The sequence below is a fragment of the Eschrichtius robustus genome, chromosome 4 (assembly GCF_028021215.1).
Source record: "Eschrichtius robustus isolate mEscRob2 chromosome 4, mEscRob2.pri, whole genome shotgun sequence".
In the NCBI taxonomy this organism is placed as follows: domain Eukaryota; kingdom Metazoa; phylum Chordata; class Mammalia; order Artiodactyla; family Eschrichtiidae; genus Eschrichtius; species Eschrichtius robustus.
The window spans coordinates 85692374-85711635 of record NC_090827.1 but is presented as its reverse complement, the minus strand read 5'-3'; positions in this window follow the sequence as shown (position 1 = coordinate 85711635).

Below are 19262 nucleotides of genomic sequence, written 5' to 3'. Positions count from 1 at the left end.
CTGCTCTTCCTGAGAAGGATTCCAGGAGCAGGAGATGTGTCATCAAAGGGAACACACAGGTCTTTTAGTTCTGTCAACCATCAAAATCCTACTGAGTAAGTAGACAAGAATTAAAGAGGAAGAGGGTGAAAAAAATCCCCTTGTAATATTTCTGTTATTTTCCAGGTTTTTTCCTTTCCCTTCAGTATAAATTCTGTGAAGTTTTATTGTTACATTCTGCTCAACAGATCATCTGAAAATGGAAATAAAGGAACTGAGACGTTTAGAATTTTCCTGACAAGGTTAATTAAAGTGGCCTGGGAAAGGTATGACTGAGATTTCATTTAGGTTTGAGATGAGGTTGTGTGTTTCTAGGGAATAGTGGCACACTTGTGAGTCTAGTTGTTTCTAGTTTTGTGGATGAAAAAAGAGGCTTTCTCCTTTAGACCAAGAAGAAAATGACTCAAACTTGTTTAGTACCTCTGAAAAATAGGCTCCAAATCACAATGCACAATCAAGAAGAAAAAAGCTAGCTGGCTTCTGTGCTGGATGTTTTCCATTTGTCCCTCCAGAGATTCTTCGCATCTCTCAGCACACTGCCTGTCTGAGAGGACTACCATTAAGGACTGCATCTATGGTCCGCACCCTCTGAATTCCACCTAGGTTTGACCAATGGGAGTCAGAGGCAAGAGAAGGGCAAAGGTCTTAAAGAACTTGCTCCCCTGGGACAGCAGCTGCACTCCCCCCCCCCCACCTTCCCCTTCCCTACCCCTGGGACAGCTTATTCCAACAGCTACAGCTCTCTCTGGGTTCCAGTGGCTGATTCCTTGCTCACTCCTTCAAGAAGTAGGTAGTATCAACTTCCTGCTGGTGCTAGCCCCTGGGTGTGTTACCATCTTTGTTGGTTTCCCTTAAACCTGCCCAAACCTTTTAAACGGTGCCTTCATCAAACTCTTTTAAATCTCCCTTTTTGAATTTGCCATCTCTTTCCTGCCAGGACCCTGAGCTTTAAAGCATCTTAGGGGACAGTGCAACTTCATTCTGTGTCATGACTATACATGAGAATATTCTGATGGCACACTGGACAGAGCCCACTTTTCATAATTACTATGATTTGTGGAAGAGTTTGCAAACATCTCACACTGTGACAGTGGTCAGCCTTAAGCCCTCAGGGCCTATAATAATGGACCTTAGCAACTGGGTTTCACAAAATTCTGGTGTGTCAAAAGAGATGTATCCTGGAGTAACGTGTTAGTAATAATGAATAACTGAGTTCTGTGCATTAAAAATTAATGAGTGGATGCGTTATTTTCATCATTGTGCCATTTTATTCATAGACATTCCAGTATGCTTCTTCAAGGCATAGGGAAAGGAGATAGAGAGTTCCAGCAAATGTATCTGAAATGGCCTGTAATCTGCATGTATCCTTAACTGCATGCCAGTCCATAGGAATGACCCTGGGAATATGTCCCACATGTGATATCACTCAGCTTATGTGTAGTGGTAGAAAAAAAGGGGAGGCAGACTATTCTTGGGTCACACAGCCATTTATTATGGGAATTCCTTTGACTTAGCAACTCTATTCTTTGTCCTCTGATTTTTCTCATCAGTCTGCAGTCTAAAAATTACTAATATTTTAATGAATATTTCACTAATAAGTATCTTAGATCTATTATCTTACCTAATCCTCATAACAATTCACATTTTACCAACTAAAAATTCACCAGTAGGCTGAAAGGGAGCCAGGCTTTGGAGCACATTGCATATATTCATCAAAGAGCTCTCTCCTGGGTCTCATGGTACAAATGAGAGCTGGGTAATACTCATAGCACTGTTTCCTGTTGAGACTGTAACTAATAGATCTCAAACAGTGAACAGAAAAAAATCAGTTAAAATCTCTTCCTCTGGTCGATTTAATTCAATTCAATTGTTAGATCTTGGGGATACTGAGATGAATGAAACACAGTTATGTCCTCCAGGAATCTAAAGCCTAGTTGGTAGACAGAAGTATAAATAAATAATGAAAGAATTGTAGTAAAATATGATTAAAATGATAATAGAAGCATGTTTACAATTTATTGGGGAAACAGATGAGGGAGCAATTACATCTTTGAGAGGTGGAGGGGTGTCATGAAAAATTATGTATCAAACGTGATGGTTAAGCTTGACCTTGAAAGGTGTTTAGGAGTTCAACATTTAAACTGATGGAGAAAGAGGTGTTACAGCAAAGGGCCCAGCAGGGTCTTTCTTCTCATTCCTGCCAAGGCTTAGATTCTCCAGTGGCTTTTTCAACATTGCACTTCCTGTGACCTGTCTAGATTTCTCACTTAGCCCTCTTTGGGTCTAAGGGATTAAAGTACCTTTGGAAGAGAGGCACTGGGAGAGAGGAGAGCTGGCTGGCCAAGAGTAAAATTGTAAAATCCAACCACTGATCTCAGTCTCAGCAGGAGCATGTACCAACTACCTGAGAAAACAGCTAGAGACCCCTGAGTCTGAAATCTGACAAAAACGTCCAGTCTGAGATGCGTACCACGATTCATGGGGCCTGGCTCTGACCTGCTTTTACAGATAGCCTTGGAGACAACGATCTATCAGAGATTCCTCTGGCCACATGGAGTTTGGATTATGAAAGTATTAGGGAAATATTAAGAAAGGAGAATTTATAGTAGGGATTTATCAACTCAATACTATTACTCATAAGTATACTGTATTATATCAGACCAAGAATAGGGAAGAGGATTTAGAAGACTAAGACGTCACAAAGATTGATAGAGTTTACTTGACTGAGTAAAGCAGACCAGTTAAATCCAATTTAAGATTTTTAAATATGTGAGAGTCCTGAAACTTCTTATCTTTGCCCCCAGACAGATGTGAATTCTTTCTTGCTAAGACCTGAAGACCTTATTCACCACTGTCTTATGTCGTCTTGTCTTAAAGCTTAGACCTACTATTGTTTCTTATTCTCCCAACATGGTCGATAGAGAGACCCTCAAGTCATGAGACTAGGGAAAGGGAAAACAAAATGGGGGTGGAAAAGAATATATTATCCTTATTTAGAACCCAAGATCAAGTGACTGGATCAGCTTGGCTTCAAAAAGTAATGGGATGTAGCAACAAAAAAGATACAACACTTTTAGGAATAAACTAAAAATAAATGTGCAGATTTTATATGGAAAAAACCTTTAAAGCACTCTTGAAAGACATAAAAGTAGACTTGGATGAATGGGAAGAAATCCCTGTTCTTGGATAGGATGGTTCAGTATCACAAGTACCACAGAGATATAAGCTCTTCTTAAGTTAATGTGATTCCCAACAAAAATACCAATAAGCTTTTTTTCTGGAACTAGGCAAGTTGATACTAAAGTCCATAAAGAAAAACAAAACAAGATATGCAGGAATAATTGCAAAAAACACTGGGGGGGAAGAGCTATCTACCAGATATAATCATATACTACAAAGCCTCTATGATTAAAACAGTGTGATATTGGCACTTGGATAGACAGTCATACCAATGGAGTAGGATGGAAAGTCAAGAAATAGACCCAAATATATGTGGAAATTTAGTACATTATAAAGATGGTACCTTGAACGTTTTAATAAATGTTGGGAGGGCCACTGGATAGCCATATACAACAATAAACTCCAGATGGATCAAGAATTAATACCACCAGTGTTAGGGGAAAATGTGGGTAACTTTCTCTATAACATAGGTGTGAGGAGATGCTTTGTAAATACAACTCAAAATCCAGATGTAACAACAAAAAAGACTGATAATTTGAACTCCTTAAAAATAAAATATATTTGCATGGGAAATAAAAAAATCATGACAAAGTCCTAAGACAACTGGGAGAAAACATTTGAAACATATATCACAGTGAAGGAGCCAATCCTCCTAATACATAAAAAGTGACTGGATGTGGGAGGTGAGGCTGCTTCTCAGGCTTTTCCCTGGCTTATCCTTCCGTCTTCACCCTGGGTTTTCTACAGAGGCCACAGTGCTTAGCTTGCTACTGGGTTGGTCTGATTTAACATTTCATGTCCACTTTGTTGTTATTTTTTTGCTAACTTGTACTTTCACTCCCTGGGACCTCTTTGATTTATAAGTGTTTTCCCAGATCACATTCTGTGCTGGGCTCTGCACCTGGTGTTTTCCCTGGGCCAGCAGCGATGACTGGTTTGCTGGGCTCTCATTTCGCTGAGGGGTTCCTAGTGAGATCTGCCCCTGTGTGGGTGGGAAGAGGCTCAGGGAAGGGAGTGGATTGAGGGTATTCTTTATCAGAGATGAATACATCCCAAAATACACTTAGTTTACCATCTTGGGGATTTCCAGGTGTTATAGACACAGAGAGTCCTTTATGGTATCCCAACAGGAATGGATTCATTTTCAAAGGAGGAGGGTAAAATAAATAAGTTTTAGGTTATGGATATCTAAACCCGGTCTTCATTTTCATCTTTGTTACTTGAGGAATCATAGTTGAATGCGCACAGACTAACTCTCATTGTCATCTAATACATTGAAGTGTCATGAGTGGACAAGGAAAAGATAATGATGCTTTGGAATGTGAGAATGTTCTGAAAAATTAAAGGAATGATGCCCAAACTGCTCCACCTCCACCCCCTCGTGATACTGGGGAGCAGCCTTAGCCAGAAATTCATGTTCACATCAGGACAGACGAATGCCTTTCCTAGAAGCATATTCTTGGAGATCATGGGTCTGGATTTTGAGCTAGATTGACCCACAATTGACATGCTAATACCACTACAGCAGCACTTTGCTTTCTGCTTTTTGAAAGCATGTATTTCACATCATTGACCTCATTTGCTCTCCACACAGCCCTGCGAAACAGGCAGGGGGCAGATATTACTGTCCTCATCTGCAGGTGAGATAACTGGGGCTGAGGAAAGCTAAGAGATGTGGGGACAGCCAGTGGAGGAGGACTCTGGATAAGGAATTAGAGCACCTGGGATAGATTCCCATCTGGCCATTTACCACATGTGGTGTCTTGAGCAAGTCAGTTATGCAAAGGTCTCTGAGCCTCCACTCCAGCTTCAATTAAGAGAGGTTTGCACAAGATGGTCCTTGAGGGCCCTCCCAGGGTGAATGTTCCAGGATTTTATCACTTGCTGGACTTCACCAGGAATTAGTCAGTGGATGAGAAACAGTATACAAGCCCCCTGAGATGCAAAATTCTCCTTCTTCTACCCCACACAGTGTAGAACCTAGGACTCACTTGGGATGGGGGGAGACGTTTTCCTTCTGCAGACTACAGACGGATTTCCTGCCTAATTACAGGAAGTTTTTAAAGTTTATTTTATTTTCTTGTAATTTTTTCTATTTCTCCTATGTCTTTTTCTGTTAATATTTTCCAGCTTTACTGAAGTTTACTTTGCATACCATAAAATTTACCCATTGCAAGTGTATAATTCATTGCTTTTTAGTAAATTTATAGAGTTCTGCAACCATCACAATCCAGGTTTAGAACTTCTCCTTCACCTTAAAAAATTCCTTTGTGCCCACTTGCTTCAGTCTCCACTCTCCTCTCCAGCCCCAAGCAACCACTTCTTTCTGTCTCTATAAATTTGCTTTTTCTGGACATTTCCTATAAATAGAATCATATAGTATGTAGTATTTTCCATATGGCTTGTTTAACTTATCATAATGTTTTCCAGGTTCATCTACGTTGCATTGTGTATCAGTACTTCATTCCTTTTTATGGCCAAATAATATTCCATTGTATGGGTTTACCACATTTTGTTTATCTGTTCATCTGTTGATGGATATTTGGGTTGTTTCCACATTTTAGCTATTATGAGCAATGTTGCTATGAGCATTCATGTACAAGTCTCTATGTAGACATATATTTTTTATTTCTTTTGGGTAAATTCCTGGGAGTAGAAATGCAGGGTTGTTTTCTTAAGTTTTTATATTTTATATTTGAATCTCTACTTTTAACCTTTATATTTGAATAAAAGATTCATAGAAAATGTGTGGGAGAGTAAATGTGTAACTTGTTTTAATAAGCTTTCTTAATACCTGGTAATTTGTCCTGAAGTAATGTAATTATACAGAATAGTGGTTTTTATGGACTGAATTGTGTCTTCCCAAAATACATGTGTTGAAGTCCTAACCCCCAATACTTCAGAATGTGACTGTATATGGATATAGGGCCTTTAAAGAGGTGATTAATGTTTAATGAGGTCATAAGAGTGTGGCCCTAATCCAATATGATTGACATCCTTATAAGAAGATGAAGAGACACCAGGGGTGCCCGCACACAGAGAAAAGACTTCATGAGGACACAGCAAGAAGGTGGCCATCTGCAAGGCAAAGAGAGAAGCCTCAGGAGAAACCAAATCTGCCCACACCTTGATCTTGGACTTCCAGCCTCCAGAATTGTGAGAAAAGGAATTTCTGTTGTTTAAGCCACCCAGTCTGTAGTATTTTGTTATGGCAGCAACAAATGAATACATGGGTCTATATTTTAAGAAATTTGCTTTTCAATGACACTGGAAGAGTGTTTCTCTCATATTAATTGCCTTCACACATTGTATTCTCTGTTGCCCTTCATGTACCCTGTCACAGCAGGTCTCTCTTCTGTTCCTCCACGTGGTGGGCTCTTCCCTGCATCACTCCAGTTCACGGTCACATCTCCAGTCACTCCCCATGGCAGCCCAAAAGCCACCTCCTCCATGAACACTTCCTCCCACTAGGAAGCAATTCTCTAAATCCCCCATCTATTTCTCTCTGCATCTCCTATGGCACAGGCTCTATCTACACTGTATGCTGGCTAGTGGGTATGTTTTTATCTCTCATGCCAGACTAAGAGCTCCCTGTGGACAGGGAAAGTGGTGTTTGTATTTATTATCCCTCTAACCTAACCTCTGGCTCAATGTCTGACACAAAGTCAGAACTATTTTAATTAATTAAAACTGACAACTCCAGCTACCAAAATATTTATGAAGTTTCAGAACTTTGTGAAGACTCATAAAACACTGGTTAGTGAAGTATGAGTAGAAAAAGGATGGCTACAAATTTGGGAATAGCTAGGTGCATACGTCGGAAAGTCACTGCTGGTGACCTTCAGCCAACTCACTTCCCTGCTTCAAACCTCAGCTTCTTTATCCCCGAAAGTGTTGATCTAGCAAAGGTCTGCTCAGTGGTGAGCATTTTACCTTCCTAAAGCTCTTGGTGAGTTCTGCAGGATTCCTCTTTTTGAAGTGCCTCCTTAGTTATGTGGCTGGCTGAGGAAGTTCAAGGTCTAAATTACACTGCAACTCAATTGAAATGAACTTAACATGAATTTTGAGTTTCTGTTTTCCATGGAGAGCTTTTCCAAATTCGTAGAATTTAGAAGTGCTAGTCATTGCCTTCTGGGGGCCTAAATCCCTAAAAGGAGATGAAGGCATAGGAACCTACATCACCATCCTTTTGACAATGACCAATTTTAAAGAAATGCACACACACACAACCAGCTTGGAACCATAGAGCATCATGTTCAAATCAGACCCCACCAGGAGAATGGTTTGTGTGGGAATTACACCATAAAATAAAGCAAAACACAAAATTCCCCAAATGATAAGAAAAAAGAGGCTGTGTGGTAAACAGCCCCAGAATGGGCTGTTGTACTTCTGTACAAGTGGCCTCTGACTTTCTTGGCCCAACTTTTCACTTCTCCCTTGGGTTTCTTTAACTTTTTCCTCCACTCTTCCTACCAGTCTCCAAGGATTTGTAGATCTTTATTTCTTTCGGCAGAGGCACAGACATAAATTCTTTTATCCTTCCTTCGCTCAGCAAATTATAAAAACAATCAGCTAAGAGAAATCAAGAGAGAGAAGGGAGGGCAGAGGAAGGCAGTACCACTGGGCTGAGGATGCAGTGTATGGGTCTCTGATCCCAGGGGGATTAAATCCCTACCCCAAGCTGGCAGGCACTGTTGGCAAGGCCATAGACCCATGATCCTTTTCTCCCTACTCCCGTCAGCCGCTGTTCTACAATGCCATCTCCCTGCTTAAAATGAATCCACTTAATAAACCTGAACCATCAATGGCGAAGTAAGACCAGTGATATGACCTTTAGGAAGTTCCCTAGGCCTCAGGGACCTCGCACCAAATTGTTTTTTAGCTTCTATTTATAGCTCTTGTTTCATTGGCTGAGCATTCATAATTGATGCCATTAAAATCCCATCCCTTTCAGTTTCTTCTCAGCTCCACACAACAGTTTAGATGTTCTGGTTTGCAAATGGTGGGAAAGAGCAGATTTCCAGCCATGATCCTTATGGCAAGACTTGACTTCCTTTTCCCCTTACCTATCTCTGATGGGGAGGCTCTCTTTGGTAAAGAGTCTGGGACATTGTTAGTAAAATAATGTCTTGAGGTTAAAATAAATAGATGCTCAATATTTGGAGGAAAAAAACGTTTGTCTTGCTTAGAAGAAAATGTTAGTAGTTCTTCAAGTTCTCCAAGTGTGTTCCCCAAACCAGCGGCTTTAGCATCACCTGGGAGCTTGTTAGAAATGCAAATTCTCAGGATCCTCCTCAGGCCTTCTAAATCAGAAACTCCGGGGATACAATGGTCTGTATTTTAATAAGCCATCCAGATGCTTCCGGCACTTGCTCTGAGCCACTGGGTTAGACAATATCCATTCTCTTCTTTTTCCCCCCATAATAATAGAACAATCAGGGCAGCAATGTGTTCAGCTAAAAGGTAACATTCCTTATCATCCTTGCCGATAGGGTCGCACCGTGTAATGTAAGCAAAAGTCCTTAGATGAGGCTTCTTGGAAACCTCATGAAAGGGGGCTGCCTCCATGGGCAGAAATAGCCTTGCTGTTTTTGCTCCCTTCCTTCTACTTTCTGCCCGGAACTAGAAGTCCAGCAGCTGTCTTGGACCATGAGGTGACTTTGAAGATGGAAGTGACAAACTAAGGAAAGTGGAGAAGAGAGATTGAAGGAGCGCTGGCCCCTGATAACGAGATGCTACCATATCAGCCTGAACTGCCTTCCTTCAACTTCTTTAGAAGAGAGAGAGAGAAATCTCTGTCTTGTTTAAGCCATGTGGTTTTCTGCTGTATGCAGTTGAATCCAATCCTGATACATTTTGTATTACAGTTGACCTTTGAACAATGCAGAGGTTTGGGGTACTGACACTCAGTAATAAAAAATCCGCATTTAATTTTACAGTTGGCCCTCCTTCTCTGGGTTCCTCATCCACACATTCAGACAACCTCAGGCCATGTAGTACTGTAATACCTATTTATTGAAAGAAATCCGCATGTAAGCGGACTCATGCAATTCAAACCTGTGTTCAAGGATCAGCTGTATTTTGAATTGCTTTGGTAGTACTACTCTGAAAAATATTAAGAGCTAAAAGCCTTCTCCAACAACACATGGTGAAGATGAGATGTTATTCTCTAGGGTGAGGCATGGACCTGAAGGAAGGGATGAGGAGGAGAAAAGATGGAAAGAACAGTGGGGGAGTAAAGGAAGGTAAGACCAGAGAAACGGTCATTCTCAGATGCCCACCCAACAGGGGCTCTTCATGGACTGGAATTTGACTTCATAAGTAAAAGGATTATTTCTCACCATCCTCTGGACTTTGTATATGTCAGCTGTTGCCTTAAAACAAATAAACTGCCAGAAACTTCTCCAGCAGAGATGGGTTTATTTGGGATAAGAAGAGAAATGCAATTTGGAGTCGTTTAATGATTTTTAATTTAAAAAGAGGAAGATAAAGGATGAACAGAAAATTGGAGATGAGGAGAGAAGGCGGGAAAGAATAGTTGGAAACAGGAATATAGCTTCTTAGAAGAAATCACAAAGCACAGCCCTTTGAAGGAGACTCAAAGTTACAAATCTTTATTTTATTATTTTATTTTCTTAAAGCTAAGAAAATTAAGCAATTAAAATATTCCTATTAAAAATCCAAAGTAAATCACAGTCATGAGCTCTTAATCTATTTTTTTGTTTTGTCTTGTTTTTCCTCCCTCCAAATGTAGAATTACGTTTCATGTCAACTTCCATTGAAATCCCAGCAACAAAACTGTTTTCCATGGAAGGGAGGCTGGGAGGGGGTCTTTTCATATAATGTCCCCTCAGACAGAGTCCTGAGAAGATCATGTATGGGGCAATCCGATTAGTCACATGGGCATAAGGGTAGAGAGGAGTTTTCAAATTAAATACAACAGTAGAAGAAAAGAAAAGCTATCAGGAAAAGGGTATCTCTTTACTCTGACCCGGGCAAGATGTCAATCATGTGGTATGTTGACTCTGTAAACAAACAGGAGGGTCTTCATCGGAGATTGTAATGAGGTAAGCTCAGATTGCCAGAGCAGATGGAAGGCCTGAGCAGGGCAGGGGAGGATTTCACCAATGGTCAGGAGGAAAGGAGAATAGGGCTTTCTTCTCCAGTCTAATCCTCTACCAGCTATTCATCAACCAGATGCATATATAGGAAAGAAATTGCCAGTTGTCCCTTCCCACAATCAGTTTCCACTGTGGTTGCAGACATTAGATGGTGGGGCTCAGGAAGGAGCAGTGCGATCAGGGTGAGAACCAGGGCTTCCCCAAGTCCTGTTTTATGTACCTTTTCCACCAGCAACAAACTGGAGTCTGGCTTGCCATCAGAGTCCAGTCACCCAGTACATTTGAAGACCACCTTGACAATTTCCAAAGGCCCTTGAATCAAGCCAAATTCTCAAGAAGCTGCCAACTTAGACTTTATTGTCCTCCACTGTTTTAATTAAAGTGTTCTAATTAAATTTCTCACCACCTTAGAGCATGTGGTGTGGGAGTCAGATTTAATTTGATTTATTAAAGTAATGTGCTGCTGAGTGAAATTTATTTCTGTCTGTAGATTTGTCTGTAGATGGTTCACTCTGAAGCCTGACCAGGAGAGGGTTTTTCCCTCCAGTATTTCCTCAGGAGCACAGGCTATGTAGCTCCCTGCTCCAGCTCCCTCAGGGAAACCAGAATGGAAGCCAAAGTAAGAACTGAAGCAGCAGCAATAACAGCAAGGCCAGGGACTCAGGAGGAGAGCCAAAAGAACCCAAGGGACTATGGAGAAGGGAGGAGAGAGGGAAACCAGAGAGGAGACACAAGGTTAGACTCAAGGGGAAGAGTTGAGAACTCTTCCACCACCTTCTGGATTTTGTGTTTAGCCTGAGTATCTCCCAGTAAGATTTTCTGTCTGCTAATGGACTAGATCTTCCCAGCCTTACAGCCATTAGCGTGACACCAGGTCACATGCCAACCCCTAGAGCCGGGCGAGTGGTCTATTGTCAGGCCAATTCATCGCTTCCTTCTATGGGTTGGCCTTCTCCTCTCCTCCTTCATTTGGTCCTTTTAGCTCAGCAGCTCCAGTGGGAGGAAACGTTACTCTTTTAATATCCATTTTACAGTCCCAGGAAAGCATTCTGTTTGGCATTCTTTGGGTAATCCAGCAACAATAGCTACCAAAGTTCACTGACCAGTGAGGACAGCAGCATGGTACAGCATGGTAATTATAGTTAACAAGACTGTATTACATACTTCAAAGTTGCTAAGAGAGTAGATCTTAAATGTTCTCACCCCAAAAAAGAAATGGGAATTATGTGAGGGGATGGAGGTGCTAGCTAACACTGTGGTGGTAATCATTTCACAATATATAATTGTACCAAATCAACATGTTGTACACCTAAAACTTACACAGTTTATATGTCAGTTATAGCTCAATATAGGTGGGGGGGAAAGAGGTTTGGCAAGTTTCCACCCACCGTCCTGAAATGTCCATCCCCTGCCACAAGTAGAGCATGCCCCAGGCAGCCGTTACTACTTTAGTCCTGTCAAAGAGTGAAGAGCAGACCTCAACCCAAAGTCCAGCCCACTCCAGCTAAGCCCAGAGGAGATCAGCTGAGCTGCAACTCATTGGCAGACCTCTAATTATGAAATAAATGCTTGTAAGCTGCTGAAATTTGAGGATGTTTCTTACATAGATTATTACAGAAGAGATCTGACTAATGTTCAAAGGGTAGAGCAGAGAATTACAGCTCGAATGACTGGGAGAATGAGGGGCTGATTGTAAATAGAGACTTGCAAAAGAGAAACAGAGCAGATCTGGGTGACAAGAAGAGCAGCATGATTTTTGTTGTGTTTCGTTGTGTTTTGATTTGATTTATAAGTAATTGATAGTGTCCTTACCTGAAGTTCTACTGAACGGTCAGGTCTCGGAGAACAGAAGTGGTATTTTGATCGTCACTGTGCTTCAGGGCCTAGCATCGTACTTGGCACATCACAGACACATGACAAATATTGGTTAAACAGATGAATAAGTGAAAAGTGGGATGATAACAGGATATCCAAGAGGAAATTCTCTAAACAGAAACGTGAATCAGAACTCAGCTGAGAGGACTGAATTTAATATAACGAATCAATTAGTGTAGAGGTGATAATTAAGCTGTAGGAGGCTGTGCAATCCCAAGGAAGAAGTGTAGGGACAGAGAAGCAAACAGATGATGACAGGCTCCTGGGGGTCTAGTATTAGAGGATGGAGGGACTCAGTGGGGGTCTGTGATAAAGACAGAGAAAGAATGATTAAAGAGGGAGGAGGAGGGTGAGGGCCTTGTGGGGTCACTCACACCAAAGGAGGGAAGGGTTTCAAGGGTCAATAATATCAATCCCAAGAGAGAGGTCAAAAAGAATGAGACTGGGGAAGAAACAGAATTTCTCTGACCAATGACTGACCAAGGCCGTCACCTCCCTCAAATACACTGTATTTTTTCTTTTTTCATTCTTTTTCCCTTGGAAACAAAGAAAGCAGCTACAGAGAATTCCTGCAGAGAAAACATATATTTTCATCTAAGCCAAGTATTTGGAAAGCAGAGGACAGCTAGGCTCCGTTAACAATGTATTAATTCACGACAGCAACAGGCTTCATAAATAATAACTGGATGTCAACAGGCCCCTGCCATGAACTAGAGCTGAGATGAAAAGCTGAGAGTGCAGTGTGAAGCTCGTTAGTGAAAGTGGACTTGGGGTTCCACTTTAAATGGGGATTACTTGGTTAAATGTAGTAATTAACCAAAGAGTGATTATGGGGTCTAAGGGATCCGTTTATTGGGTAGAGAGTAAGAAGCCAGTTTCACTGAGCTTTGTGATAGATGCTAAAGAAGCATAAGGATGTCCAGTGCTTGCAGGCAAACTGATACCAAACTTTCTTGTGAGCAGTTAACTTCAGATAGACTGCCAGGAGGCTCTGAAAAAATACTCTGTTGAAACAACAGTAAGAAATTCTACAGCCTAATAAATACCGTAGGGAGAAAGGAGTTAGAAATAATGATAGTTTAAAGATCAATTATAATGAAATTATTAGTAAGTTAATAGTAATAGAGAAGGAAAGAAAACAGTAACTCCTTAAAAAGGATTGACCAAAATATCCCAGAAGAGCAATATAACATGCCCATTTGTTTTTTGGTTTCTTATCGTTATAAATGATGGACTATCTCAGCAACAGCAAACCCATTAATCAAGACTGTAAACAATTAAAATCTCTTTCCAGATCCGGGAAAGCATCAGAATGATCAAGACAGTGCCAAAAAGAGGAACATAAATTTCAGCCAGCTCTTTGGATCTGGGAAGTGTTTAGGCTACCCAGCCAAAAAGTCAGAGAGCAAAAAGTCTAAACTAAGCTGATAACAACTGATCATTAATTAGAACTGAAGCCAACTATCTCAGTCTACAGAAATGTCTTGGCTACTCAGCTAAGAGCCAGAAAGCCAAAGGTCCCACTTGGTTCATGATGATTAATCACAGGCAAATCCACTGTCCAGAAAAGCCCCTATTAATGAAGGGCCGCCTTTGAGAAGAAGCAGCCCCAAGAGAAGCTGGCAGGGACCCCCCCCCCCCAGGGAAAGGGAAGAAAAGATAGGGGATCTCGTCCACTCTGCTTAGGGGCTCAAACTAAGGCTGAAGCCCTGGAATTAATAATCATGTATAACGAATTCCAGCATTAAAAGGCAAACTGAGCATCTGATAACTCATCTTTACTGCAAGGATGTTTTTAAAAAATGAGATTCTGGTCTTTGAATACCATTGAAATAGGAAGAAGGTACAGGTAGGAGAGCAAGGGAGCAATAATGGTTATTTAAATAAAAAGTGTCCAAAAGGAAATTAAACGCTGATGGCACCAAAAGTCAGATACCAAATGGAAATATGTAAAAATGACAGAATGTGACGGTGGGAAGTGACTTTGTAGGGGTAATTTAGAGGGGATTTAAGAATTGGATGTCATTTATAAGCTCATGTATACTGACATTTAAATTCATTTTGGCATCTATAAAAAAGCATTTCTCTATCTAATCAGAGAAGGCACAAGGACCTTCTCATGCACACATCCATTTTCCTTATAATAATTTCGTATTTCATGGATTCTAGGCTGCACATTACTTTTACATTTAATATCTCTGAAGTCAGTGTGTATCTTACAATCATGACATGTCACGATTTAATTGGAGGTGTTTTTACTATCTTATTGGTACCAAAACGGTGGCATTTCTTACAATTGATGCCATTTAGATATGACGTAGTTCAGATGGGTGATGTGGCTACACATACACCATTTGGTGCTGCAAAAGAGAACCCCAACCCTTGTCCTGTGAGGTCTGAAATACAGAAAGCTGCGGGCATATCTGAGGGCCAGGGATGCACGCAGAGCTAAGCAGTCCAGAGAAAAGTTTGCCTGAGTCTAATATAGAGAGAACAGGGGTGCTCCAACTGTGCCCTGAGATCTTTGCAGGCAGTGAGATTTGTGAGCTTGCCAGGTGGTCCTGTACGGAGCACAGGTTCTTCTTGGAAACACGGGGGAGGTGACGGGCTACACTTGGATCCTTCCCTCACACTATGTGCTCAGGGCTCATTCATGCCTCATAACAACGCAGTAAATTTGGCACTAGAGTATCCTCCGCATTTCATAGATGAGGCAACTGAGGCTCAAACACGGTGAATAATCTGCCAAAGCTCACACTGCTAATAAGTGTGGAGGTCAGTAACTAAGCATAGGTCCATGTGACCTCAGAGCCCACGCGCTTAACCATTACATCACCCTGACTCTACCAAGACAGCCTTTGGACCATTCATAGTGTTGGTGATTCACAGGACTCGGTAGGAGAGGAGGAGATGGAAGAGAATGGAGAAAATTAATTTTAGGTAAGAGGAGAAAGTAAAGGTAAGGAAAATACTCACCTTCAAGTGTTGATACCATCTATAACTGAGGGGTTTTATTCCGTGAAGGTGGCTTTGTGAATGGCGGCGCTGCTGACTCAGCACGCTGCTTCCATCTCCTTGTAGAAGGGTCCCAGGAACCCGAATGAGGAAGCTAGTTAGTCCCTGGGATTCAAATGATGTGCCATAAAACCTGTACCGCTTTTCTACCACCGAAAGATGCAAGTTTTATGCTTGGAAAAGTGGATTAAAATCCTCAGTGTCTTAATTATCCAAAGAAGGAACCAGAAAGACATTATATTCAAATCTGAACTCTGACCTGGGTGTGTGTGTGTGTGTGTGTTCGTTCAGAGATATATGCCATTTTAAAAGCTGTAAAACATAATTACTTGGGTAAGCACTGAACATGTGTGATATTTCACAAATATCACTCTGATACATCTAGGTTATGTTTACACATTTTAAGACATATTAGGGTAATTTCCATGGGAAACGTGTATTTTGCCCCAAATTCTATGTAAATGGTCATTTTGAATACATAAGTACATTTTTGGTTAAAGAGAACATCAATGTCACTTAATATATTACTGGAGATATACATAGATGTTTATGTTTGCATTTTATGTAAATTGCCTTTCAGTGGAGAAGAAATGTATACATAAGATTTCAACTTGTTATGTTTTACATATTTAGTGTGTGCAGTCTATGTTTCACAGAAAGCAAATATAAGAAAGCAATAGAAACCAGCATATTGCATCAAGCTTTCTGGTAGTTTTAGTGGCCTGCATTTGTTAACCTTTACAATGCCGAGGAATTATGAGACACTATAGGAAGACTGTGTCTTCACTGTACTCCATGGACAGCAGTTTCAGCTGTTAACTGGTCTTTTCACTGTTCCCTGACAGCAGTCATTCCAACCATTATTTCTTTGCTCATTATATCTCTTCAGATCCTATTTCCATCTCACCATGTGCTTCCTGGGGTCTTGTCAAATCTAACCCATATTAGTGTCCTGAAGCTGCTGTGACAAATTACTACAAACATGGTGGCTCAAAACGACAAAAATTTATTCTCTCCAAGTTCTGGAGGCCAGAAATCTGAAATCAGTTTCTTTAGGCTGAATCAAGATGTCAGCACGCCTATGCTCCCTTGGGAGACTCTAGGGGAGAATTCATTCCTTGCTTTTTCAGCTTCTGGGAGCTGCTGGTCGCTTTTTTAAAAAACCCTTTATTGGAGTATAGTTGATTTACAATGTTGTGTTAATTCCTGCTGTACAGCAAAACGAATCAGTTATACATACACACATAGCCACTCTTTTTTAGATTCTTTTCCCATATAGGTCATTACAGAGTACTGAGAAGAGTTCCCTGTGCTACACAGTAGGTCCTTATTAGTTATCTATATTTGTGTGTATATTTCAATCCCAATCTCCCAATTTATCTCTCCCCTGCTGGTCATTCTCGACTTGTGGCCATGTCAGTCCCATCTCTGCCCCATGGTCATATTGCCTCTCTTCTGTGTGTTTCATCTCCTTCTGCCTCTCTCTTATAAGGACGCTTGTGAATGGATTCGGGCCCAGCCAGATAAAACGGGATAACTTCCCCATGGTAAGATCTGTAATTTAATCACATCTGCAAAGACCCTTTTTCCTCAGGCTGACCTTAAGAATAAAATAGCCAGTTTTATTACCAGCTATTTGACCAGCAAAATGGGTTTATTTGGGACTAGCAGAGAACTGCAGTTCCGGACAAGCACGCTATAGCAAAGACTATAGGCAAGTCTGGAGGAATAAAGGAGAGCAACCATTGGGAGGGGCTGTTATAAACAGAGTCCATTGGAAAAAACTGAGAGTTCAAAGCATAGTGGCTTTCCATTGGCTGAGTTGTGACAGTCTCTCATTGGCTGGGCTGTTGCTGGGTGAGCAAAGCATCTTCCTTCCTCCTGCTCAGGTAGTAAAGTAGGAACCTTCCTGCTGGGAATGACAGGTACCTCTCTTCCTGTTGGGGTCTGTAACTGACATTGAGAGGTAGTCTGTGAGAGCTCCCCCTTCTGGCCTCCCAACTCCATTTTAAATGAGGTTTCCTTTACTCAGTTTCACGCTTATAACGTTTACAGGTTCCAGGGATTAGGACCTGATATCTTTGGGTGGCCATTATCCTGCCTACTGCACTACCCATTCTTCTAAACCATCTCAAATCCCACCTTTTCCATGAAGTAGGAAAGTAGAAAAAGCTCTGAACTGGGAACCAGAAGAGCTAGACTCTAATTTTGACTTAGAACTAACTTGCTGTGTTACCGTGGGCACCTCACTTCTTTGGGCCTCAACATGCTTGATTGTAAAAATAGATGAGTTAGATGCAATTCTGTCAATAGGAATGCCTTTGCATTTTGGGTGGGATAATTCTTTGTTCTGAAGGACTTTAATATCCTGGCCCTAATGCCAACATGGATCCCAGTCAATGTGACAATCCCCACCCACATTTCCCGGAGTCCTAGGGTGGGGCGAGGGAACAATATTGTCCCAGTTGAGACCCATTGTAATAGGATGTCCCTTTTAAAAAGAATAATATATTTATTGATCATATTTCTCCCTGATTTAGAAGTCATGTATGCCATGCCAATTTTTAAAAATACTTAAAAAAGAGTTTAACTATCAACAACAAATAATTGCTATAAGCATTTTGATGTTGTCCATCCAGTCTATTGTGCCCCTCCTCCCCAGGGACTGCCTCTTAGTCCCCCTCACCGAGTTGGTAGCTTCCAGAGTTCTCTGCATAGAGCTGCCAGCAATTCATCAATCGCAGTCCCAGTTTTCCTACCTTGGCCCTGGTTTCCATGGTGGTTTCCACTCCTGACTCTCCGCTCCACTAAGCTGTGACTCCCTGCATTCACCTGTTGGTCTTTCCAGTCTTGGGGACAGTGTTTTACCCTGGGTGCTCCCCTCTCTTATGGGTCCAAGAGGAGTTGTTGATTTTTAGTCTGTTCAGCTTTTTACTTGTTGTTATGACAGAATGGCAACTTCTAAGCTCCTTACATGTGGAACCAGAAATCTCCAGAACAACGAAGGAAACATTTCAGGTTCTGCCCTCAAGGAGCTTGAGGGAAGCCTAGATAAGAAGCCAGATAATAATGAAACCTAGGCTAGGCTCTCAGGTAGTGATGGCTATTGGGAAGAAAAATAAAGTGGCAGGAAGAGGACCAAGTGGGTTGGGGGTGAGGGATGGAGGAGGGTGGCTATTTGGGTAAGATGGCCAGGGGACAGGTGAGCAGAGCCTGGAATGACGGAGTAAGCCACACAAACAGCAGAGGCAGAGCGTTCCAGGCTTTTGGAACCTCATGAGCTTGACGTGATCAAGAAAGCCAGTGGGACTGGAAAGTGATGGGCTAGGGGCAGAGTGGCCAGAGGTGAGATTGGAGAGGGATTCAGGAGCTAGATCACGCAGGACCTGAACATATTGTTAAAAGAGTGACAGGGAGACAGTAATGGATTTTGAATCAGGAAGAGATATGATTTTGTTTTCATTTTATACCTTCATCATAGTGCCACGTGGAGGATGGCTTGTAGGAGGACAAGGGTGGTAGAAGCTGGGAGACATTAGGAACCACTGCACTGGTCTAGGAGAGAGATGACATGGCTTGACTGGGGCCCACTGGAAGGAGTGAAAAATGGTCAGATTCTGAATATAATTTAAAAGTAGAATTGATGAACTGGCTGCGGCTGTGTGAGAGAAAAAGAGAAATTAAAGATTTACCCTGTCAGGGGTAGGTACAAGTGGGGAGGGATGCCAAAACAAAATCAAATATTAAATTTGGTTTGCCTATTAGATATCTAAGTAAAATGTTGAATAAGCATTTGGACCGGGGAGAGTTCCATGCTGGAGATCTAATTTGGGGCACGTAGATGTGATTTAAATCCATAAAACAAGCATCATATCTAGAGCTGCGCTTTCCAATATGCTAGCTACTAGTAGCCCCACGTGGCAATTGAGCACTTAGAATGTAGCTAGGGAACCAAGGAACTGAATTTTATTTAGTATTAATTAATTTAAATTTAAATGTAAAAATAAACACTTGATTCAGTTATTGGAAAAC